This window comes from Chiloscyllium punctatum, chromosome 17 (genome assembly GCF_047496795.1).
Source record: "Chiloscyllium punctatum isolate Juve2018m chromosome 17, sChiPun1.3, whole genome shotgun sequence".
Taxonomy (NCBI): Eukaryota; Metazoa; Chordata; class Chondrichthyes; order Orectolobiformes; family Hemiscylliidae; genus Chiloscyllium; species Chiloscyllium punctatum.
The window spans coordinates 42,116,741-42,142,680 of NC_092755.1; the positions used below are offsets into that span (position 1 = coordinate 42,116,741).

Below are 25,940 nucleotides of genomic sequence, written 5' to 3' on the forward strand. Positions count from 1 at the left end.
CTTTCCCAGCAGAACAACCTGCTATGAATAAAAAATACTATCCCAAGAGACTTTAACAATACAAGAGGAAAATGGTTTACATTGTGGCTTTGAAGAACTACAGTCAGATGGCAGGATAGAATTAAAACGCCCATCATAAGCTCCTGGGATTAATCTCTACTCTGTGTTGAGGCAGTCAGTCCAAAGGCAGTTAGTCACGATTTGGAGATGCCGGTGTTGGTCTGGGGTGTACAAAGCTAAAAATCACACAACACCAGGTTATAGTCCAACAGGTTTAATTGGAAACACTAGCTTTTGGAGCACTGTTCCTTCGACCACCTGATGAAGGAGCAGCGCTCCAAAAGCTAGTACTTCCAATTAAACCTGTTGGACTATAAACTAGTATTGTGTGATTTTTAGGTTTGTACAATTAGTCACAGTATCTTTGGTGTAAAGAGAGTTTGAAAAGAAAATCAACCAAGGTCGCTAGCCAATGGGGTCCTGCTGACTTTCACATGAGCAAATATCACAGGATGGCATGTTAAGCTTGGACACAATACTCTCAGGGTCAAAGACAATAATGTTGTGCTCCAAGTCTCCTTACAGAGGAGGAGACTATTCTAACGAATGGTTAATTTTCCCTATTTAAACCATTCAATCTTTAGAATTTGCACTGTAGCACATGTTAGCATCTCGTAAAGACAAGGTTGAAAATTGTGCAAGAGCAGTAGAATCTCAAGGGAAGATAATGCATAATGATAAGAATTTGGATACCCTCTTAAGAGGAATAATAGCTGAGTGATGCGGAAACTGACAGAGATATTTAGAGGGTATATTAGTGCACAGAGTGCAAAACAATCAAATTGAGTGCAGTGAGCAGGTTGGTTGCAGATGCAGTTTACTGTCCAAAAAAAACTGTAAAAGATCTTGAGGAATGAGAGAAGAAATGTATTGTGAATGGCGAAAAGTCAAGGATTAGAAAGTTTGTCAGGTGTAGACACATAGATCATTCAAAGCTGGCAATGAAGGCAGCAAAGGTCATATTATAAATAAGATACTGGATTTTATACATGGATGCATTATAAAAGAAGTGATACCCAAACTACACACGGCACAGCCTTAAGTCTCACCGAAGTGCTGCTTGTGTGAAGACAGACATACAAACTAATTAGGAGCCTACTCCACTGTGCAATGAGGTCATGGCTGATGTGACTATAGCTTCAAATCTACTATTCTGTCTACCTTCATTACCCCTTATTAATCCCTTATTAATCAATATTCTAATTCAGCCTTAAAGCTCTCTCCACTGTTCTCTGAGGCAAAGAATTCCACAGACTAATGAACCTCAGAAAAAAATTGTTTTCAATTCCATCTAAACTGGGAGACCCTTTGTTTTTAAATTATTTCCCCTCATTCAAGTTTTTCTGGTAAAAGGAAACATTCTCTCAAAATCCAACTGGTCAAGTCCCTTCAAGATTTTTGATAAGCTCGCTTCTCATTTTCCTAAATTCCAATGGATGAGGGCCCAATCTGTTCAACCTTTCCGAAGATAACCATTCATTCCAGGAAATCAATTAAGCAAATCTTCTCTGAACTGCTTCTAATGCATTAATATACTTTCCTACATAACAAGACCAAAATTGTGGTCTCATCAATATCTTGTACGACTGTAATAAAACCATGCTGCTTTTCTAATCAATTCCTTTTGCAATAAAAGCCAATATTCCATTTGCCTTCCTAATCATCTGCTGTCTGGTTTTCCTAACTTCTTGTAATTTACATACCACAGGACACCCAAATACCTCTCTACCACAGAGCTCTCTGCAATCTCTCTCTCTCTCTCTCTCTCTATAGTCTCTCAAATAATATGCTGCCTTTCTATACTTCCTATCAAAGCTGAAAAGTTCACTTTTTCCCACATTATCATCTGCCTACTTTTTGATCATTTACTTAAACTATCCAAGTCCCTTTTCAGATTCTTTATATCCTCTTCACAACCTATTCTCATACCTGTCTTTTGTATCAATAATAGATTTAGGAATCAAACATTTGGTTCCTTCATCTATGCCTATGATGTAGATTTGTAAATATTTGAGGCCACAAAACCGATCCATCCGAAACTCCATCAGTTCTATCTTGCCAACCCCAAATTACTGATAAATTCCTGCTTTCTACTTCATGTTAGGTAACCGATCGTCTATCAATGTTAATACATTATTGCCAACACCATGAGCTCTGATTTTGTACAGTATCCTTTCATGAGGCATCTTACACAATGTTTTTTGGAGATACAAGTATATTGCTTCTACAGGTTTCCCTGTAGAGGGAATATAGATATTGCTACTTATGGGTTAATAAATGTTTCTATCATTTTCCCTACATCAGATGTTAAGCTAACTGGTCCAAAGTACATTTGTTATTTTCTGAAACTTTCTAGAATTGAGGGAATTTTGAAAAATTACAACCAACACATCTACTAGCTCAGCAAGTACCACTTTTAAGATGTCAAGATGCAGGCCTTCATGCCCTTGGAATTTGCCATCCTTTTATTCTAATAATCACAGCCCTTCCCCTAGTGGTTGTAATTGTTTTAAGTTTATGTGTTGCTTTTACTTTTGAATCTGGGATACCATTTGTGTCTTCTACAGTGAAGACAGACATAAAACACCTGTTCAATATTTATGACATTTCCTTATTTAATACTCTTAATTCCTCATTGTCATTCTCTAGAGAACCAATGTTCACTTCAGTTGCTCTTTTTATTTTTAAATACTTGTAGCAACTCTTACTATCTGTTTCTGTATTCCTTGTTAGCTTTTTCTTACATTCGGTTTACAAATTCTCTTCAATCCTCTGACCGGAGTTGTATACTGTTTCTTTCAAGTTGATAGTATCTTTAATTTCCTACATTATTCATAGACTAGAAGAGATTGAGGTTCACAAGAAAGAGGTATTAGAAATACTGCAGAGTGTGAAAATAGACAAGTCCCCTGGGCCGAATGGGATCTATCCTAGGATCCTCTGGAAAGCAAGGGAAGAGATTGCTGAGCCTTTGGCATTGATCTTCAAATCATCATTGTCTACAGGAATAGTGCCTGAGGACTGGAGGATAGCAAATGTGGTTCCCTTATTCAAAAAGGGTAATAGAGACAACCCTGGTAATTACAGACCAGTGAGTCTCACTTCAGTTGTTGGTAAAGTGTTGGAAAAGGTTATAAGAGATAGGATTTATACCCATCTAGAAAAGAATAATCTGATCAGGGACAGTCAGCATGGTTTTGTGAAGGGTAGGTTGTGTCTAACGAATCTTATTGAGTTTTTTGAAAAAGTGACCAAACAGGTAGATGAGAGTAAACAGGTTGATGTGGTGTATATAGATTTCAGCCAGGCGCTCGATAAGGTTATCCACAGTAGGCTATTAGACAAAATGCAGAGGAATGGGATTCTGGGAGACATAGCAGTTTGGATCAGTAATTGGCTTGCTGAAAGAAAACAGAGGGTTGTAGTTAGTGGAACATGTTCATCTTGGTGTCCAGTTACTAGCAGCGTACCGCAAGGGTCAGTGTTGGGTCCACTGCTGTTCGACACTTTTATAAACGACCTGTATGAGGGCTTAGAAGGGTGGGTTAGTAAATTTACGGACGACACAAAGGTCAGTGGAGTTGTGGATAGTGATGAAGGATGTAGTAGGTTGCAGAGAGACATAGATAGGATGCAGAGCTGGGCTGAGAGTTGGCAAATGGAGTTTAATGTGGACAAGTGTGAGGTGATACACTTTGGATGGAGTAATCGGAATGCAAAGTACTGGGCTAATGGTAAGATTCTTAGGAGTGCAGATGAGCAGAGAGATCTCGGTGTCCATGTACACAGATCCCTGAAAGTTGCTACCCAGATTGACAGGGTTGTTAAGAAGGCATACAGTGTTTTGGCCTTTATTAATAGAGGGATCGAATTCCGGAACCAGGAGGTTATGCTGCAGCTGTACAAAGCTCTGGTAAGGCCACACTTGGAGTATTGTGTACAGTTCTGGTCACCACATTATAAGGAAAATGTGGAAGCTTTGGAAAGGGTGCAGAGGAGACTTACTAGGATGTTACCTGGTATGGAAGGAATGTCTTACGCGGAAAGGCTGAGGGCCTTGAGGCTGTTCTCGTTAGAGAGAAGGTTGAGAGGTGACTTAATAAAGACATACAAGATAATCAGAGGGTTAGATAGGGTGGACAGGGAGAGCCTTTTTCCAAGTATGGGGACGGCAAACACAAGGGGATACAACTTTAAAGTGAGGGGAGATAGGTAAAAGACAGACGTCAAAGGTAGTTTCTTTACTCAGAGAGTAGTAAGGGTATGGAATGCTTTGCCTGCATCGGTAGTAGATTCACCAAGTTTAAGTGCACTTAAGTCGTCATTGGACAGACAAATGGACGTACGTGGAATAGTGCAGGTGGGGTGGGCTTCAGATTAGTATGACAGGGCGGCGCAACATCGAGGGCCGAAGGGCCTGTACTGCGCTGTAATGTTCTATGTTCTATTTTGCATACTTTCCCTAAAGTCCTTCCTTCTCATTTGAATGTTATCTTTACTGTGTTTTGAAATATCTCCTTAAACATCTGACTGACTTTCAACACAATTTCTGAGATCAATTTCACCAGTTGTGTCTTCATACATTCTTAATTGCCTTTACTGAATTTTAAAACTCAAGACTTATACTCAATCTTCTCATTTTGAAACTGAATACGACATTCAATCTCATTATCATCACTGCTATCCAAAGGCTCTTTTGCAGTCAGGTCTTTAATTAATTGTCTCACTCCAAATTACCAGGTCTAAAACATGCTACTCAAAGAAACTATCCTACAAACACGCTCTGAACTCATCTTCTATGTTACTGTTATAAATGTGATTACTTCAATCTATTAGTAAATTACAATTAACCATGATTCTTACAGAGCCTTCCTTACAAGCTCTCATTATTTCTTGGCTATATGCTCTATTCATAACTTTAGGGAATCTGCAAAGTACTCCCAAAAAGTGACTCTCAATCTTTAGAAACAAGGTCATCTCTCATTATTACACTAATGTTATTTTTGATTAACACAGCTACCCTTTTCCTAGCTTCATCTCCTTCATGTCATCGAATATTCAGGTCTCATCCTTGACCAACTTGTAGCCACATCTCCATAATGACTATCAGGTCAACATATTTCTTTCTATTTCAGCTGTCAGTTCAATTGTTTTGGTTCATATGTTACAGACACTGTATTCAGACACATGAGCACACACAGATACAACAACAACTGGGAGGAGGACCAGGAGTAATACGTAGTTGGATGCAGTACAACATGTGTGCTATGTCCAGAAGGTCGTCCTTGAATTACTGTCGATTTGTGTTTCATCTGATTCCACTTTCTTTGCAGTTTAATTCAGTGGTGATTATCATTGTCTTCCATTCTCAGTGACAGGGCAAGGAGGCCAGTAATATTAGGGGACATATATGCAGAATTTGTTGAAGTTTACAGGGCAAGTTAAGAAAATGGGTACAAAAGCATGAGGTTTTATAGAGGCATAGAATACAAAAGTACGGGAATTAACATGAGTCTTTACAAAAACTGGTTTGTCCCCGACTAGAAAACAGTGCCAATTTCTGAACACCACACTTTAGAAATGATGTGAAGACTTCTGAGAGAATTCAGAAAAGAGTGACAAGAATGAATATAGGGTTGAGGGACTTCAACTAATTGGAGGTTGGACATGCTGTGCTGTCCTCCTTGGTAAAGGGTAAAATGGTGTTTGACAAAGGTATGCAAAATTAAGAAAGGTGGTAGTGTAGAAAATAGCTGTTACCATTGGAGGGAATGTCAAAACCATAGAACTAAAAACCAGTAACAACATGAAGAAAGATCTTCCTGCACAGTGCGTGCTTAGGCTCTGAAAAGCATTGCCCGAGTGTGTAATGGCATGGATTAAATCAAGGCTTCCAAACCAGAGTTGGATAACCATAAAGAGCAAAGCAAACTATGAGATTACAGAGAAAGAAGTAGAGAGTGAGACTACCTGAGTCGCCCTTGCAGACAGTCAGTTAGAACACATTCAGCTAAGTGGTCTCCTGTGCTGGAAGCATTCAGATTGTAGTGCTATACTCGAAAAATTGCAATTGCATGTGAAAGTGATCGATGTGATCTGCCTGTAATGCTCACAAGACAAAGCTTCTCACTGTACAAGTGGTAATAAATTCAATTCAATTCAAGTTTTGTATTGTACACCCAAACTCATCACTGTATACAAAGATAAAAATGGACTTCTCATTAAGAAGCTCAAGGCATGTGGAATGAGTTACAACTGTAAAAGCTTCCTTCAGAAAAAACTATCATGTCAGGTATAATCAGCATCAAACTTGAGGCTACGTTCATGTGCATGTGGTGGGAGGGGGGGAAATCAAAGACAGTTTCCCTTGAAGAGTTGTAACTGTTTTGTTCTGCTATATACCAATATGATAAATTCCATACAGAATAATAACTATTATACAAAGTATGAAGACTTTCTACCCTAGCTCCCAAATAAGCTCATAACGCAGTAGTACTGTGGACATGGGGGTCCCAACTCTTGGTCCCTGGTTGCTGTTGTGTTAATTGCTGGTCTCAGATAGATTGGACGAACTGGTTTTGGTGTCCTTGGCCATGGCAAGGGAAAACTAACGTAACAGAAAAGTCTAAAGCCATGGGCTGTCCTAAATCTATGTAAAGGAATACCTAACAATATGGGCCATCCTAAACCTGTATAACAATAGGATATGCTAAACTAGCAAGGAGGGGATGTGAAAGTACCTCACAAAAAAAACACCTAGTCTGGCACACAGAGGTCAGACAATAGGGAGGAAATGAAGAATTACAAAGAATGGGATTTTTCTTTTAGGTCTATATGCATAAAATGAAACACCAACTTACATATTATACATACATCAGTCTGTGATATATGTATGATATATTCTACATACCAAACATAGCTTCAGGGACTGGGTTAGAGGACATGTCCTTGTTAATATTTTGAGGCCAGCTAACTTGGGCAAAATTGAATCCACTCTCTCATTGGTCAGAGTGACAGCAATGAAGAAGAAAACCTAAATGTTTGCAAAGATACCATTATGCGAAAAGACATGATATATGTCTATAGGTATAAAAGGTATATGGTAAAAGAAAACCAGATTGGATAATGGTAATGTCCAGACAACAATTTTAAATTGATGCATTTAGCAAAACTTTCAGCACTAAAGTATCAAATTCAGTTGAAAGCAGCTAAGACTAAACCTTAGCTAAAGTATTTCAACAATAAAAATAGTTTGCAGGCAAATCGCAATTCAATGGTAATGAGCCATATAAGTCAATATTTTTTAACTTTGATGAAGGCATCATGATGCACTTGTATAGGGCCAACTCTGACCATGTGGAAGACCTGAGGATCATTGGAACAGGCCATTCAGCTCCTCATACCTACTTGGCCTTTCCAGATCAGGACTGATCATCTATCTGGATGCCATATTTCTGTACTATCTTCTTACCCCTTGATGCCATTACAAACTAAAAATCTATCAATTTCTATCTTGAACAAAGTCAATGATTTTGATTTACCGTGGGCGGCACGGTGGCACAGTGGTTAGCACTGCTGCCTCACAGCGCCTGAGACCCGGGTTCAATTCCCGACTCAGGCGACTGACTGTGTGGAGTTTGCACGTTCTCCCCGTGTCGGCGTGGGTTTCCTCCGGGTGCTCCGGTTTCCTCCCACAGTCCAAAGATGTGCAGGTCAGGTGAATCGGCCATGCTAAATTGCCCGTAGTGTTAGGTAAGGGGTGAATGTAGATGTAGGGGTATGGGTGGGTTGCGCTTCGGCGGGGCGGTGTGGACTTGTTGGGCCGAAGGGCCTGTTTCCACACTGTAAGTAATCTAATCTAATCTAATCTAAACTTGCGCAGTACTCTGGAGGTCGGAAAAAAATCTTGAGTTCTTACTGAAAACGTTCTTCCTCATCTAAGCCCTAAATAACTTCCCTTTTATTCTGAAACTCCCACCTTCTAACCCCCACCCCCACCACACTACCCACACCCCAGTTCTGGATCCCACAGCAATAGATAATATATTTGATCTTCATCTATCTTGTCTATCACTTTATGAATTTTGTAAGTTTTTATGAAACTGTCTCTTGTTCTTCTAAACCTCAGAGTACAGGCCAAGTCTCCTCAATCTCTCCTCATTGGACAGTCCCACCATCCCAGGAACAGCATGTAATATTTTTCCTTTGACAAAGCGACCAGAACTATACACTATAATCCAGGTGCACAGTCACTAGTGTTTTACACAAGTGAAACAAGACCTCTTTGTTCCTGTACTCCAACCCTCCTGTTTTAAAGGTTAATATACAGGCTACCTTCCAAATTGCTTGCTGCACTTGACAGGGTTAGTTTCAGTGACTTATCAACAAGGACACACAAGGACAGCAGCATTTTCTAAACTATCACCATTTAAGATATACTTTGCACCTTATTCCTCCTACCAAAATGGATAACCTTACACTTACCCACATTATCTTCCATGTGCCACATTCTTACCCACCAACTCACTCTACCTAAATCCCTTTGTAGCCTCTTTGTGTCCTTCTCACAACTCACATTCCCAAGTTTTGTATCATTTGCAAGTTGGGAAATATTACAATTAGTTCCCAAATCCAAACTATTGATATTGACTGCAAATAGCAGAGGTCCAAGCACTGATCCTTACATTATCTCATTGGTCACAGCCTGCCAACCTGCGAATTTACCCATTTTATTTCTGCTCTCCACGTTTTGTCTGTTTATAAATCCTTAATCCGTGCCAGTATATGACCTCTAATCCCTGTTTTGTTGACGAACTTCCAATGATAGATTTTAAAGAAAGTCTTCTGAAAATCCAGATGTACTTGGGAGTCATAGAGATGTTCAGTGTGGAAACAGACCTTTCGATCCAACTCATCCAAGCTGACCAGATATTCAAACCTAACCTAGTCCCATTTGCAGGTACTTGGCCCACATCCCTCTAAATCCTTCCTATTCATATACCCACCCAGATGCCTTTTAAATGTTATAATTGTACCAGCCTCCCCTGTATCAACTCGGCTAGTAACATCTTTAAAATAAAACTATTGTGTTCATCAATTATGATTTCTCCTTCATAAAACCATGCTGAATCTGTCCAATCACAATTATTTTCTAAATATTCAGAAATCTCAATATTTATGGATTCTATTATTTTATGAAACGCTTACAAGTCTGCAATTAAGTTTTCTTTCACCCTCCTTTCCTAAAACAATATGGCTACATTCAGAATCTTCCCACTTTGCAAGCACCACTGCAGAATTAATAAAATTTTGAAGGATGATCAGCAATGCATCCACTATCTCTGTAATCTCTGTAGCCATCTCTCTCAAGACCCTAGGGTTAAGATCTTTAGGACCCAGAGATTTGTCAATTTTCACTCCCATTAATTCATCCAATGTGACATTTTAAAAAATTAATTCCTTCCGCTTCCACACACTCACTGGATCTTTGGACTTTAGCTCTTGTGTCATCCTCTGTAAGTACAGTATAAAGTGCTTATTTCTTTTATTTTTCTATTTCCTATAATAAATTTTCCTGTCTGTGCCAAGAACAGACCAGTATTTGTCTTTCTAACTTTTTCTTTTTATTATACCTATGGAGGTTTTTACAATCATTTTTAAGATTCTTGATATTCTTTCCAATTCTCCTTTTCATCATAAACTTCTTGAACCTCCTGTGTTGAATTCTAAAATTCTCCCAATCTTCAGACTCACTTCATTAGCCTTTTTGCACTAATAATATCTTTAACTTTCCTTGTTAATCACGGCTCTCACTCTTCCTGGTGGGTTTTGGCCTACAGGGATACATTTTTTTGAAAACTAAACATTAGTCTCTTAAATACTAGATGTTACCAATTTACCATAAAATCTTTTAATGCATTTTTTTCCAACCCACAACAGCCAACGTCCTCCTCAGACAATCATCACTATTCATTAACGGTTCTTTTACACCAAGATTATTAATCAGCTCTTTCAGCATGATACTCAATATTAAATACCCTATTCTCCAACTGTTTCCTCAATGCCATTGCTCCAGAAACATTCTTTGCAGGAACACTTCTTTCACATTGGTGCTAATTTGACCGACTAATCTATGTGCAGATTGAAGCTGCCCATGATTTTTGAATTTGTTTGTTACATGCACCTTTACTTTCTTGAGTTACATTGTGCCTTGCAGTGCCACAAGCTTGGCTCTCATGAAATGTGTTTGATGAACCATCACTCTCATCAGAATGGAAAATGGAAAAACAATTAGTGAATAAGATAGACTCAGAATGCTCCTGCATAGAATCCCTACAGTGTGGAGACAGGCCCTTTGGCCCAACAAGTCCACACCGACCTTCCGAATAATAACTGACCCAGACCCATTGCCCTCCCGATTACTCTACATTTATTCCTGACTAATGCACCTAACCTACACATTCCTGAATACTATGGGCAATTTAGCATGGCCAATTCATCTAACCTGCACATCTTTGGATTGTGGGAGGAAACTGGAACATCCAAAGGAAACCTGCACAGACACAGGGAGACTGTGCCAACTCCATACAAACAGTTGCTCGAGCACTACCTACTTAGTCTTTCCTGACTGTCTAGCTGCCACCCACTCTCTCCCTCACTCTCTCCCTCCCCCCCCCCCACCCCGCCCCCGCCCCCCCCACGCCCCCCCCCACCCCCCCCCCGCCCCCCCACCCCCCCCCCCGCCCCCCCCCCGCCCCCCCGCCCCCCGCCCCCCCCCACCCCCCCCCCCCCCCCGCCGCCCCCCCCACCCCCCCCCACCCCGCCCCCCCCCACCCCCCGCCCCCCCGCCCCCCCCCCCCCCCGGTCTGAATCAGCAGTGTGATCACTTTCTTAAACATGCTATCCACAAAGTTCTCGGCTTTGAGAATGCACCACAGTAACTCCAGTCCTTCGAAAGCCAGAGCTCATGTTTTTGCAGCTGGAGATACTTCCTGCGTGTAATCATTCTAGAACATGACCACAACTCCCTATTGGCAGTAACTGAATGATGATCACTTGACATTAGCATAAAAATTCTGTGCAAGTGTGGTGACACTCAAAATCACAGGCAGCCACTAGTTTGTTCACAATTAGCACTAGTAACCCACAAGCTTATGACCATGCTGCTAATGACTAACAGATCAATATCTTGCTCATGACGCTCACATCCCATGAAGGAATAAAAATCCAATTGCTGCAAGGTGTCTCTGGCTGTCATCCATTCCCTTATATGTCAGACCCCTGGAAGATTTACACAACCCTCCAACGCTCTACAGACCCCAGTTGGAGAACCACTAGTCTCTGCTCTTTGTTGGACATGAACCATGGTATTTTTGTCACCTTACATCAGGTTGTCTATTTCTTGATCTCTAATTCCAAGCACAGACCACATGAGAACAGGATCATGTGGTTAGACATTTCGGGAGAGAATTGATAGACTGGGTATCCTCATATTTGAAGATGATTGAGGGTGACTTAACATAGGCCTTTGAAATGTTTTGATAGGATGGAACAATGTTTCTTATTGCAGGAAAAGAGCTTAAATAAAGGACATCAATGTTACTTAATCACCAGAAATTCCAATATGGAATTCAGAAGAATCGTCCTTACTAAAAGAGTAATTAGAAGGTGAACTGCTTCACATGGAGTGACTGAAGTGTAAAATAGAGATGCATTTCAGGGGAAACTTGGCAAGCAAATTAGGGAAATGGAGGTAGATATAGATGTCAAAAGATGGGAGATGGCTCTGAAAATGCTAGAATGGACTGGCTGGGCCAAATGGTATATTTCTGCACCATATATCTTGTGTAAACCTATGTAAAAACCCTTCCAACTTCAGTGCAGATGAGCAAAGATTTTCTCCATGTCAGGAAGACTGAAGCCCCTGCTTTCAGTCCTCGCTTCAAAACTCTGCTCCCTTGCTACAGACTTCAACCTTCTTCCTTGGTAACACTCAGATTAAAATAATCTCTTTGTAGCTTTGGTGTCATATTGGAACCAAGATAAGCTTCCAACTTTAGATTTGCGCCATCTCAAAAGACATCCAATTTCCACTTCCTCATCACTTGATTTTGTACGTCTCAGTGTATCTTCAGCTTAAGCTCTTACTCATACGCCGTCAGTGAAGCAACATCTTGCTTTTAAAATTCTCAAGCTTGTTTTCAAATCCCGACACAACTTTGCCCTTTCTAATTCTGTAATCTCCTCCAATTCTAAACTTTTGTGATAGCTGCAGTCCGCTAGTTACGATTTTTACACATTTCAATCCATAATTTGAGTGATCACTGGAAGCCATGCCTTTCATGGCATAGGTCCCCAATTTCCAAATTCCTGCCCTACACCTCTCCATTTCTCTTGTTCACCTTTCTCCTTTAAAACATTTAAAATCTACCATTTTAATAAAGCTTTTGGTGATTAGAGCTAATATCTCCTCTGCAGCTCAGTGTCATTATTTGCTTCATATTCCTTATGATAAACTTTGGGCATTTCATTATGTTAAAGGTGCTACATAATTACGACCAAGAGGATACATGAATGCAGAGTGGTAGACGTTGTTGTTCAGACTGGAGGCTTGTAACTAGTAGTATGCTGCAGGATCAATGCCGAGTCTGCTTTTGTTCAGGTAGCTCAGTGGTTAGCACTGCTGCCTCACAGCACCAGGGACCTGGGTTCCATTCCAGCCCTGGGCGACTGTGTGGAGTTTGCACATTCTCCCAGTGTCTATGTGGTGCTCCGGGTGCTCCAGTTTCCTCCCATAATCCAAAGATGTACAGGTTAGGTGAATTGGCAATGCTAAATTGCCCACAGTGTTCAGGGATGTATAGGTTAGGTGCATTAGTTAGGGTGAATGTAGAGCAATCGGTTAGGGGAATGGGTCTGGGTGGGTTGGTCTTCGGAGGGTCGGTGTGGACTTGTTGGGCCAAATGGCCTGTTTTCACACTGTAGGGATTCGAAGTTCTAATATAAATGATTTGAATGAGAAGATAGGAGGCATGGCTAGTAAATTTGTGGACAACACCAAAATTGGTGGTACAGCAGAGAGTGAAGGTTATCTAATACAACAGGATCTTTATCAACCGGGCCAGTGGGAGTTTAATTTCAATAAATGCGAGGTTTCACATTTTAGTAAGACAAACCAAGGCAGGACTTACACAGTTAATGGTAGGACCCTGGTGAATGTTGTTGAACAGAGACACCTAGGGTGCAGGAATACATATTTCCTTTAAAGTGGCATCACAGGTAGATAGTGTGGTGAGGAGGTATTTGGCATGACTGCCTTCATCAGTCAAAGCATTAAGTACAGGAGTAGGGTCATCATGTTACAACTGGACGAGACACTAAGGCCATATTTAGAGTACTGTATACAATTCCAGTCACCCTGCTATAAGAAGGATGTTACTAATTGGAAAGGGTGCAAAAATGATTTACAAGGATGTTATGGAGACTGGAAGTTTTGAGTTTGTAAGGAGAGCCTAGATAGAGTGAGATTTTTTTCATACAGTGTAGCAAGCTGAGTTGTAATCTTATAGAGGTTTATAAAATCATGACGGGCACTGGTAAGGTGAATAGCCAAGGTTGGGGAGTCCAAAACTAGATGGCATAGGTTTAAGTTGAAGACAGCAAGATTAAAAAGGGACCTGAGGGGCAATTTTCACACAGAGAGCGCTGCATATATGGAACAAATTGACAGATCAAGTGATAGATGTCGGTCCAGTTGCAACATTTAACAGACATTTGGACAGGTACATGGACAGGAAGGGTTTAGAGGGATATGGCCCAAAATGCAGGCAAAAAGGGTTAGTTTAGTTTAGGAAATATGGTCAGCATGGACAAGTTGGGCCAAAAGGTCTGTTTCTGTGTTGTATGATTCTATGACTTTAATTCCAAAGAAGGTCCAATCTATCCAACCTTTCACAAAAGTTAATTCCCCAATCCCAGGTACTAGTCAAGAGAATCTGCTCAAAATTGTTGCTAACACATTTACATCTTTTTTAAAATAATAAACAAAAGTGCTTACAATATTCCAGATGTGATCTCATCTATGCACTGAACAATTGCAACAAGACAATCTTATTTTAATATTCTATTCCCCTTGCAATGAGTTACAACATTCCATTTGCCTTCCTCATCAATTGCTATATCTTTACGTGACCTGTGTATCAGGACACCCAAATCCATATACTCCAGAACTCTACCCCTATGCAATTATGTGCTGCTTCTTCCTATTGAAGTGGATAAGTTCACGTTTCCTACATTATGTCTCATTTGCCAAACATTTGCCCACTCACCCATCCTATCAATATTCTTTTGTAGATTCCTCATGTCCTCTTCACAACTTATTTTCCTATCTTTATATCGCTGGCCTGTAGTTTCCTGTTTCTGTCAACCAACCCCACCGTGTTGAGTACAGATGTCACATTTCCTATTTACCAATCTGATAGGACCTATCCAGCATCATAGCAGCTTTGGAGTACTAAGTTAAAAATCACACAACACCAGGTTATAGTCCAACAGGTGGAATTGGAAGCACACTAGCTTTCGGAGTGACGCTCCTTCATCAGGTGATAGAAATACTAATGTACTCACTATTTCAGCCGTCACTTCTTTAACATTCTAGGATGAATCTCATCAAGAACTGAGGATTTGTCAGTTTTTAGTTCTAACTGTTGTTCTTCTTATCCCTTCCATGGCAAATGAAATTATTTCAAATTCCTCCCTCTCTTCATCTGCCACGTCTTATTTTTCATTATTGATTCCTCAGACATACGTTCTGGAGAACCAACATTCATTTTACTTACTCCTTTCCTTGTTAAATACCTCTAGAAAGCTTTACTATCTGTCTTCATATTGCTAGCCAGGTTTTTTCATAAGCTCATAGAGCTTATAGAGTCAAGATCCCTTGGACCACCTAGTCCACGCCAATCATGTTTCCAAACTAAACTAATTCCACCCACCTGCAATTGGCCCATATTCGTGAATTTATCCAAATTTAAAAAAAAATATTGCAACTGTATCTGCATCCACTACTTCCTCTAGCAATTCATTCCACACAGTAAAAACATTGACCTTCGTGTCCTTTTTAAAGTCTTTCTTCTTTTAATGTAAAAAGATGTCCTCTAGTTTTGAACTTCTCCACCTTAGGGGTGATAAAAGTTTGCCATTCACCTTATCTACTCCCGTCATGATTTATAAATCTCTAAAGTCACCCCTCAACTTCCCATATTCCAGTGAAAGAAGTCCCAGTCTAGCCAGACTCTCCTTATAACTCAAACCCTCCATTCCTGGCAAAATCCTGGTAAATTTCCAAGCACTCCATGTCAGCCATAAACCCCAAACTAACTAATCCCAACTGCCTGCGCTTGACCCACATCCCTCCAAACATTTCTTATTCATGTACTTATCTAAAGTGACTTTTAGACATTGTAACTGTACCTGCATCCACCACTTCCTCTGGAGCTTCATTCCAAGCATGAACCACTGTGTAAAAAAAATTGACCCCCTCATGTCTTTTTTAAAATCTTTCTCCCTTCACCTTAAAGATATGCTCCACAGTCTTGAAAGCCCCCTCCCTAGGAAAAAGACACCAGTCATTCATCTTATCTATACCCCTCATGATTTTATCAACTTCTACAACCTCATCCAGCTTCTCCTTATAACTCAAACACTCCATTCCTGGCTACATCCTGGTAAATCTTCTCTGAACCCTCTCCAGTTTAATACCATATATACTTGAGTAAATGTTGATCTCATGTAAAAGTGGCCAAAATATCTGGAATTTTCCATATAACCCATGTAAAAATCAATCCTAGTTCTTCACAGATAATAGACCAACATTTGAGAGTCAAGGTATTATCCTGTATATAAATGTTACAATGAGGAGATTTATTTTATTTTTCATGTTATTATTGTGTTTTGATGTACAATTCACACCAATGTTAGGCTATGGATTTCTTAAGTTCAGGTTGTAAGTTTGCTTGCTGAGCTGGTATATTTGTTCTCAGATATTTTGTCACCATGCTAGGTAATATCATCAATGAGCCTCTGATAAAGTGCTGGTGTTCTGTCCCACTTGCTATGTGTGTGTCTTGGTCTGTTGTGGTCAGTGATATCACTTCTGATTCTTTTTCTGAGGTTAGTAAATGGGGCCCAAATCGATATGTTTGTTGATGGAGTTCTGGTTGAAATGCATAAACACAAACGAGAAATTTCGAGCCAAAAAACTCTATACAGTAATGCGACTGACCATGAATGGACAAGTACGCTAGAACAAGTCACTAATATTAAACAACAGCTGACCAAGACAAAGAAAGACTAGCCCTAAAAGAAAACGCAAAGTAATAACATGGAATAACAAAGTAATAACAAAGACTTGGATAAAAAAACCTGTCAGACTGATCTCTCAGACATGGAAAAAGCCATCCTCGTACGAGGGATGAACTTCAACAACAGGGATGTGGACAAAAAGGACTTCCTAGCAGCACTGGAATCCATCCTGAAAGACAACGGACTCCAGGATGAAATCCAGCAAGCTATCAGACAGTAAGAGCACAAACACTAAGCAGATAGAACACCCTCAACACACTGGAAAGGAAAGCCCTGGAAGGACTCAGAAAAGACAGAAATATTGTAATCTTACCGGCAGACAAAAGGCGCAAGACTGTCATTCTAAACAGAACACAATACATTGAAAAAGCAAACACACTACTCGCAAATATCGATATCTACCACGCCCGGTTGCAATGAACCCAACTCCACAGCTATAAAAGTGGTTGACAACATCCCTGAGGAAATGTCACAAGACCGGTGAAATTAATAAGACAGACCTCCAAAGAATGAAACCTGAAGGATCCAACATACCTCGTTTCGACAGATTGCCAAAGGTACATAAACAAGGGCCCCCACCCTCCCAGACTCATAGTCTCACTTTCCAGCACACAAACAACAGATTAGCAAAGGAACTGCAAAGCAAACTGAAACACCTCGAAGACGACTCAAGCCACTCCATCCACTCCACTCAGGAATTCCTTATCACCATCAAGGACACCAAGGAAAGCTACACACACTGACCAGATACTCAACTACAGGAGCAAATCATCCCAACATCCACAAACAGAGCTGTATCAGGACATTATTTAAACCAGCCACAACACATTGCAGCACCGAGGAACTAAGAGAAGCTAAAGACAAACACCTATACAACATATTCTGGAACAATGGATATCTGATAAATGCAGTCCTCCGATTCCTACACAACAGACCTAACCAAGAAGACACAACACGCCCAGAGACTCTAGCCACGCTGCCATTTATTAAAGACATCTTGGAGATGACGACCAGACTACTCCAGCCCCTAGGCATCATGGTAGCCCACAAACCTACCACCACACTGAAACAATTTAAAGGACCCTGTACCAACAACCAGCAGAACCAATGTCATATACAAAATATCCTGCAAGGACTACAACAAACATTGCATTGGACAGATGGGCAGGAAAGTAGCCATCAGGATACATTAGCACCAACTAGCCACCAAAAGACATGACCAATGATCACTTGTATCCAAACACAGACGAAGAGGGATATCAGTTTGACAGGCACAATACATTAATCCTGGGACAGGCTAAACAAATTCCATGGGAATTCTTAAGAGGCCTGACATTCAAACTGGAACTCCATTAACAAATATATCAATTTGGACCCCATTTACCAACCTCTCAGGAAAAGTAGTGATATCACCCACCACAACAGACCAAGACACATAAATAGCAAGAGGGACAGAACACCAGTGCTTCATCGGAGGCTCACTGATGATGTTACCTAGCATGGTCACTAAATATCTGAGAACAAATCTACCAGCTCAGAGACCAAACTTACTACCTGATACACAACCTGAGCTACAAATCTCCAGAATAGCATTTAAGTTCATTATCAAACTAGCACTATAATTAGTATAATTAGTGTGTTACAAAGGCTATCACACCATCATTCCCTATTTAAGCAGACTTATATGCACTTACTTCACTATCATTATACTGTGCAGCTGTTGACGATTTCTCACAACAACAATGATCAGTGAGACAGTATGAGAATCAAATGTCTGATAACTTTTGGTATCAGAAATAAAAGCTTAAAATGTTACTTTGAAAACTAAAACAACAGTAGACAAGAAAAAAACAGGGAAATAGAAGAATTTGATGTGAAAGTTTAAGACACATCAGGTCAGAGTCAGGCGGCAACCTCCTTTTGAGTGCAGCTCAGCTGAGCTTGGTTCTCCTGTAGCAGTTCTGGAATTACCGTCATTCAATGTGTATTTTTCCTTTATTCGTTTAAAGATCAGTTGGGCTTCTGCTAATTGTACGGTATTTTGGACTGTAGCATGAATTTCAACCCCTCAAAAGTAGTATCCATGTAATGGTCGACCCCATAAATTTAACCTTAAAAAAGTCTAAAAATTCAACTTTTACACAAACAGATACAGTAATATCCTTCCTATAACAGAGGACCAGAACTATACAGAGTACTCCAAAAGCAGCCCCATCAACATCCTTCACAACGTCAATATGATGTCCTAACCCCTACACCCAAAAGGTCTGAGCAATGAAGGCATGCGTACTAAATGTCTTCTTCACTACCCTGTCTACCTATGACGCAAATTTCGAAGAATTATTATTAATCTTTTAGTCATTCCTTGTGGTTCTTTATACTCTGTCCAGTCTTATGACTTGTCATTCATCATCGTGGTAGTATATGCTTTTCCTTTCAATTTGATACTATCTTCAGCTTCCCTAGCTGACCATACTGCATTTTTCCGAGTTTGTTTTTTAACTTATTAGACTGTATCCCTTATAACTAGACGGAAATATCTCTTTAAATGTCTGTCACTGCATTTCTACTGACCAAGCCTATAAACCTGATTTTTCAATTCATTTCACTGTCTTCATGACTACCCTTAAGTTTAAAGCTCTAGTCTTCTATCCAACTTTCTCATCCTCCAAAATGAAATATTCAATCATATGACAAATGCTGCTACCTAGAGGTGATTTCACTACAAGGTCATTAATTGTGTCTCTTTGCACATTACCAGGTATAGTTAAGATTGCTCTGTGTTTAGCTCTAGAGCATTCTACTCCAAGAAACTCCAAAACAGATAAGATTAGGGTGATAGGGAGAGAAGATAGAGGATCTTAGGAATAAAATATTGAATCCATTTGGGTGGAGATCAGGAATAGTAAGGGGAAGATGTCACTGGTGGCAGTGGACTATAGGCCACCCAATAATAATGCTTCAGTGGCACAGCCAATCAATTAAAAAATATCTGACGCATTTAAGAATGGAATGGCAGTAGCCTTCAAGGAGTTTAACATGCACATCGATCGGCCGAATCAAGTTAGAAGAGGCAGTCTTGAAGAGGATTTCATAGAACTCATCCATGATAACTTTCTTGAAAAGCATGTTACTGATACTACATGGGAGTGTGCAAGCTTAGATGTGGTCTTGTGTAACGATACAGATAAAATTAATGATCTCGTAGTTAGGGATCCTCTTGAAAAGAGTGATCACAGTATGATCAAATTTTGGATACAAATGGAGGGTGAACGAGTACATTCTAAAAACAGGGTTTTATGCTTAAAAGAGGGAGACTATAATGGGATGAGAAAGGAGTTGGCTAAATTAGACTGGGAACACAAGTTGTATGGTGGAACAATTGAAGAGCTGCTGGAGAACTTTCAAAGAGATTTTTCACCGTGCTTAAGAAAAGTATATCCTGGTCAATAACAAGGGTACCAAGGGTAGGAAGAGCCAGCCTTGGATAACGAAGGAAATAAAGGAAGGCACCTAATTAAAAGCTCAGGCTTACAAAGCAGCCAACAGTAGTGGGAACAGGAGGATTGGGAAAACTTTAAAAAGCAACAAAGAACCATGAAACAAGCAATACAGAAAGGAAAGATAGATTATGAATGCAAACTTGCACAGAACATATAAAAAGGTAGGAAAGGTTTTTAGAAACATATAAAATGGAAATGGGTGGCTAATGTGGACAAAGGTCCCTTGCAAGATGAGAAAGGGGAATTAATATTGGGTAATGCTGAAACTGCTGAAGCCTTGAATAACCTTTTTGTATCAGTCTTCACAGTGAAAAATGTATCTGATGTGCCAAAGATATGATGGGAGGTGAGGACCGCAATTCAATTGTTATCACTAAAGGGGTAATAGAACATAGAACAATGCAGCACAGAACAGGCCCTTCGACCCACGATGTTGTGCCGAACATTTGTCCTAGCTTAAGCACCTATCCATGTACCTATCCAATTACCGCTTAAAGGTCACCAATGATTCTGACTCTGCCACTCCCACAGGCAGCGCATTCCATGCCCCCACCACTCTCTGGGTAAAGAACCTACCCCTGATACCCCCCTATACCTTCCACCCTTCACCTTAAATTTATGTCCCCTTGTAACACTCTGTTGTACCCGGGGAAAACGTCTCTGACTATCTACTCTATCTATTCCCCTGATCATTTTATAAACCTCTATCAAGTCATCCCTCATCCTTCGCCGTTCCAATGAGAAAAGGCCTAGCACTCTCAACCTATCCTCGTACGACCTATTCTCCATTCCAGGCAACATCCTGGTAAATCTCCTCTGCACCCTCTCCACATCTTTCCTAAAGTGAGGTGACCAGAACTGCACACAGTACTCCAAATGTGGCCTTACCAAAGTTCTGTACAGCTGCAACATCACCTCACGACTCTTGAATTCAATCCCTCTGCTAATGAACGCTAATACACCATAGGCCTTCTTACAAGCTCTATCCACCTGAGTGGCAACTTCCAAAGATCTATGAACATAGACCCCCAAGATCCCTCTGCTCCTCCACCTTACTAAGAACCCTACCGTTAACCCTGTATTCTGCATTCTTATTTGTCCTTCCAAAATGGACAACCTCACACTTGACAGGGTTGAACTCCATCTGCCACTCCTCAGCCCAGTTCTGCATCATATCTAAGTCCCTTGGCAACTGACAACAGCCCTCCTCACTATCCACAACTCCACCAATCTTCGTATCGTCTGCAAATTTACTGACCCACCCTTCGAATCCCTCTTCCAAGTCATTAATAAAAAACACAAACAGCAGAGGACCCAGAACTGATCTCTGTGGAACTCCACTTGTAACTGGGCTCCAGGCTGAATATTTACCATCTACCACTACTCTCTGACTTTGACCGGTTAGCCAGTTCTCTATCCAACTGACTAAATTTCCCTCTATCCCATGCCTCCTGACTTTCCGCATAAGCCAACCATGGGGAACCTTATCAAATGCCTTACTAAAATCCATGTACACTACCCTCATCCACATGCTTGGTCACCTCCTCAAAGAATTCAATAAGACTTGTAGGGCAAGACCTACCCCTCACAAATCCGTGCTGGCTGTCCCTAATCAAGCAGTGTCTTTCCAGATACTCATAAATCCTATCCCTCAGTACCCTTTCCATTACTTTGCCTACCACCGAAGTAAGACTAACTGGCCTGTAATTTCTGGGGTTATCACTATTCCCTTTTTTGAACAGGGGCACAACATTCGCCACTCTCCAGTCCCCTGGTACCACCCCTGTTGACAGTGAAGACGAAAAGATCATTGCCAACGGCTCTGCAATTTCCTCTCTTGCTCCCACATAATCGTAGGATATATCCCGTCAGGCCCAGGGGACTTGTCTATCCTCAAGTTTTTCAAAATGCCCAACACATCTTCCTTCCTAACAAGTATCTCCTCTAACTTACCAGTCCATTTCATACTCTCCTCTTGAACAATACGGTCCCTCTCATTTGTAAGTACTGAAGAAAAGTACTTCCGACTCAATACTACTGTCCTTGATCGGACCTACCCTCGTTCTCGTCACTCTCATGTTTCTCACATATGCATAAAAGGCCTTGAGGTTATCCTTGATCCTACCTATCAGTTAATCAGAGAGAGTCAGCATGGTTTTACAAAGGATAGGTCATGTCTAATATACCTTAACAAGCTTTTTGAAGAGGGGTTAAAGGTGATGGACAGAGGTAGTCAATAAATGTTGTCTATATGAACTGACAGAAGACTTTTGATCAAGTCCCACACAATAGATTATTGGCTAAGGTGAAAGCCCATAAAATTGAGGGCAATTTACTGACATGGATAGGAAATCAGTGGAGTGGCAGGGATCTATGTAGGGACCTCAATCATTCACAGTATCATTAACAACTTAGATAATGGCATAAAAAGTAAAATATCCAAATTTGCTGACAACACAAATTGGGCAGAATGTTGGGCAGTGTTGAAAATAACCTAAAATCACAACGGGATATTAATAGATTAGGTGAATGGGCAAAGCTATTATAATTAGATTTTAATATAAACAACTGTGAGGTTATCCATTTGGACCAAGAAAAGATAGATTGGGGTATTATTTTAGAAGGCATAAAGTTAATGTCCCATTAGATTTGGAGGTTAGGTGCATAGCTCTTTAAAATGTCACAAATAGAAAAGCGTCAAGAAAGCTATTGAAATGCTGGCCTTCATATCTAAAAGGCTGTTTATAAAGATGCAGGTGTTATGCTGCATTTGTACAAAACCCTAGTTAGACAATGCATGTTTACAAATAATCATCTTGGAATTCATGGATTTCATTAGGGCGGCACGGTAGCACAGTGGTTAGCACTGCTGCCTCACAGCGCCAGAGACCCGGGTTCAATTCCCGCCTCAGGCGACTGACTGTGTGGAGTTTGCACATTCTCCCCGTGTCTGCGTGGGTTTCCTCTGGGTGCTCCGGTTTCCTCCCACAGTCCAAAGATGTGCAGGTCAGGTGAATTGGCCATGCTAAATTGCCTGTAGTATTAGGTAAAGGGTAGATATAGGGGTATGGGTGGGTTGCGCTTCGGCGGGTCGGTGTGGACTTGTTGGGCCGAAGGGCCTGTTTCCACACTGTAAGTAATCTAATCTAATCTAATTATGAGGAGAGATTAAACAAATTAAGCCTGTTTTCTCTCGAAGTTAGAAGCGTAATGTAATTGAAGTCTTCAGGACATGAACAAGATAGAAAATGTTGAGGATCTAAAGGCAGATAAGTCCCCTGGTCTTGATGGAATGCACCCCAGGATGCTGAAAGAAATGGCAGATGTTAACAGTAGATGCATCAATGGTAATTACCAAAATTCACTGGACTCTGGCCAGGTCCCGGCATACTCAAAGACAGCGAATGTCACACAGTTTAAAAAAGGGTGTAGGCAGGTAAACTATAAGCCAGTTAGCTTAACATCTGTACTCAGGAAAATGCTGGAGGTTATCATTAAAGAAGAAAGGGTTTCATTAGACAGACGCAGCTTGAATCAAGGAAGGGAAAGTTGTGTTTGATAAAGTTATTGGAGTTTGTTGAGGATGTAACAAGTGCGGTGGATGTTGTGTACAGAACAACCTTGATTATTCGAAAGAGATGGTGGGTGGTATTTTGTTCGGATAATTGATCTGATCATAAACAAGCAGTAATGTGAGTGCCAGTTATTGGACATGCCTCGATTATCCAGCAACACACGCCATAATGCCGTTTAATCAAATGCTGAGTTGCCTAATGCCATTTTTACGGGATCTTGAGATCTTGTTCGGATAATCCAAAGTTCAGATAATTGGCGCTTAAATAATCGAGGTTGTTCTGTACCTGGATTTCCAGAAGGCGTTCGAGAAGGTGCCTCATAAGATCCATAAGATAACAGTTGCAGGAAATGTGCTAGCATGGATAGAGGACTGTTTAACCAATAGGATGTCTCTATTGTTGGATGTTTCACTGGTTGGAGATCAGTGATGAGCAAGGTGTCGCGGGGTCAGCGTTGGACATGCAACCTTTCATGACATATATATAAATGATTTGGAAGAGGAGGCAGACTGTAACGCATCCAATGTTTGCTGATGACACTAAATTGAGTGGAAAGGCAAACTGTGCAGAGGATGTGGAAGGTCTGCAGAGAGATTTAGATGGGTTAAGTGAGTGGGCAATGGTCTGGCAGATGGAGTACAATGTTGGTAAATGTGAGATTGTCCACTTTGGAAGTAAAGGTAGTAGGTCAGAGTATTATTTAAATAGTGAACGTTTACAGCATGCTATTGTGCAGAGGGACTTAAGAGTGCTCATACACGAATCACAAAGTTGATGTGCAGATGCAACAGGTAATCAGGAAGGCAAACAGAATATTGTCTTTCATTGCTAGAGGGACTGAATTTCAGAGCAGGGAAGTTCAGCTGCAAGTGTACAAGGTGTTGGTGAGTCCATACCTGGAGTAGTGTGCACTGTTCTGGTCTCCTCATTTGAGGAAGGATATACTGGCTTTGGAGGCAATACAGAGGAGGTTCACCAGGTTGATTTTTTGGATGAGGGGGTTACCTAGAGGTTCAACTGTCTAGGACTGTACTCACCAGAATTCAGACGAATGAGAGGGGAATCTTACAGAAACATATAAAATTATGAAAGGGATAAATTAAATGGAGGCAGGCAAGTTGTTTCCATTGGTGGCTGAGACTAAGACTAGGGGACATGACCTCAAGATTAGAGGGAGTAGATTTAGGACAGAGATGAAGCGGAACTGCTTTTCCCAGAGAGTAGCTATGGAATTCTCTGTCCAAGGAAGCAGTAAAGGCAGCTTCATTAAATGTATTCAAGACATAGTTGGATGAATTTTTGCATGATAGGGGAATTAAGGGTTATGGAATAATGCAGGTAGGAGGAGCTGAGATGATGGATAAATTAGCCGTGATTTGATGAATGGTGGAGCAAGCTCAATGGGCCAAAACGCCTACTCCTGCATCTACTATTATGACACTATGAAAACATTCCACAAATAAATCATCCAGGTTACATTTGTCAATCTGATTCATCCAATCTACATGCAGATTAAATCACCCATGATTACCTCCAAACAGGAGAAAGTGAGGACTGCAGATGAGAGTCGAAAAGAGCGTCACTGGAAAAGCACAGCAGGTCAGGTAGCATCTGAGGAGCAGGCAAATTGACATTTTGGGCATTCATCAGGAATGTGGTGTGTGTGTGTGTGTATGTGTGTGTATAAAGGGGGTGAAGAGATAAGTAGGAGGGCAGGTATGGGGCGGGGGGGGGGGGGGGGGGGGGCGGGAAGGGGGGACGGTAGCTGGGAAGGCTTTAGGTAGATGCAGGTGGGAGGTCATAATGATAGGTCAGAGCCGAGGGTGCAGTGGACAGCTGGGAAGGAAGATGGACAGATCAAGAGAATGGTGCCAAGGTAGAAGGTTGGATCAGGGATGAGGTGGGGGGGGAGGGGAGATAAGGAAACTGGTGAAATCAATGTTGATGCCGTGTGGTTGAAGTGTCCCAAGTCAAAAGATAAAGCGTTCTTCTTCCAGTCGTCAGGTGGCTTGGATTTGGCGGTGGAGGCAGCCCAGGACTTGCATGTACTTGGCAAAGTAGCCTTCCCAGCTACCTTCCTCCCCCACCCTCCTATTTATCTCAGTCCCCCTTCCCCCACCTCTCCTGAAGGACTCATGTCCAAAACATCAATTTCCCTGCTCCTCAGATGCTGTCTGACCTGCTGTACTTTTCCAGTGCCACATTTTTCGACTCTTATCTCCAAGCAAGTTGATCATTAACCTGCAAATCCTCCCTATATATATATATATAAAATGGCAGACGATAAAAGGTGAGTTTTCTGGTCAGAAGGGAATGGAAACTACTGTAATACTTTATTAAGGCTAATCATACACCAATCCTATGGAACTTTACCCTCTTAAGGCGTGGCACCTGGAGAAAGAGAGAATAAAAATTCTTTACGTAGACCTAGATATGTTCG

At 40.9% G+C, this 25,940-nt stretch overlaps 1 protein-coding gene across 4 annotated transcripts in view; it reads right to left on the reverse strand.

Moving 5' to 3' along the window:
- The window catches only part of med15 (mediator complex subunit 15), a 159,164-nt gene that overhangs the window by 39,503 nt on the left and 93,721 nt on the right, over positions 1-25,940 (reverse strand). The window lies entirely within an intron of this gene.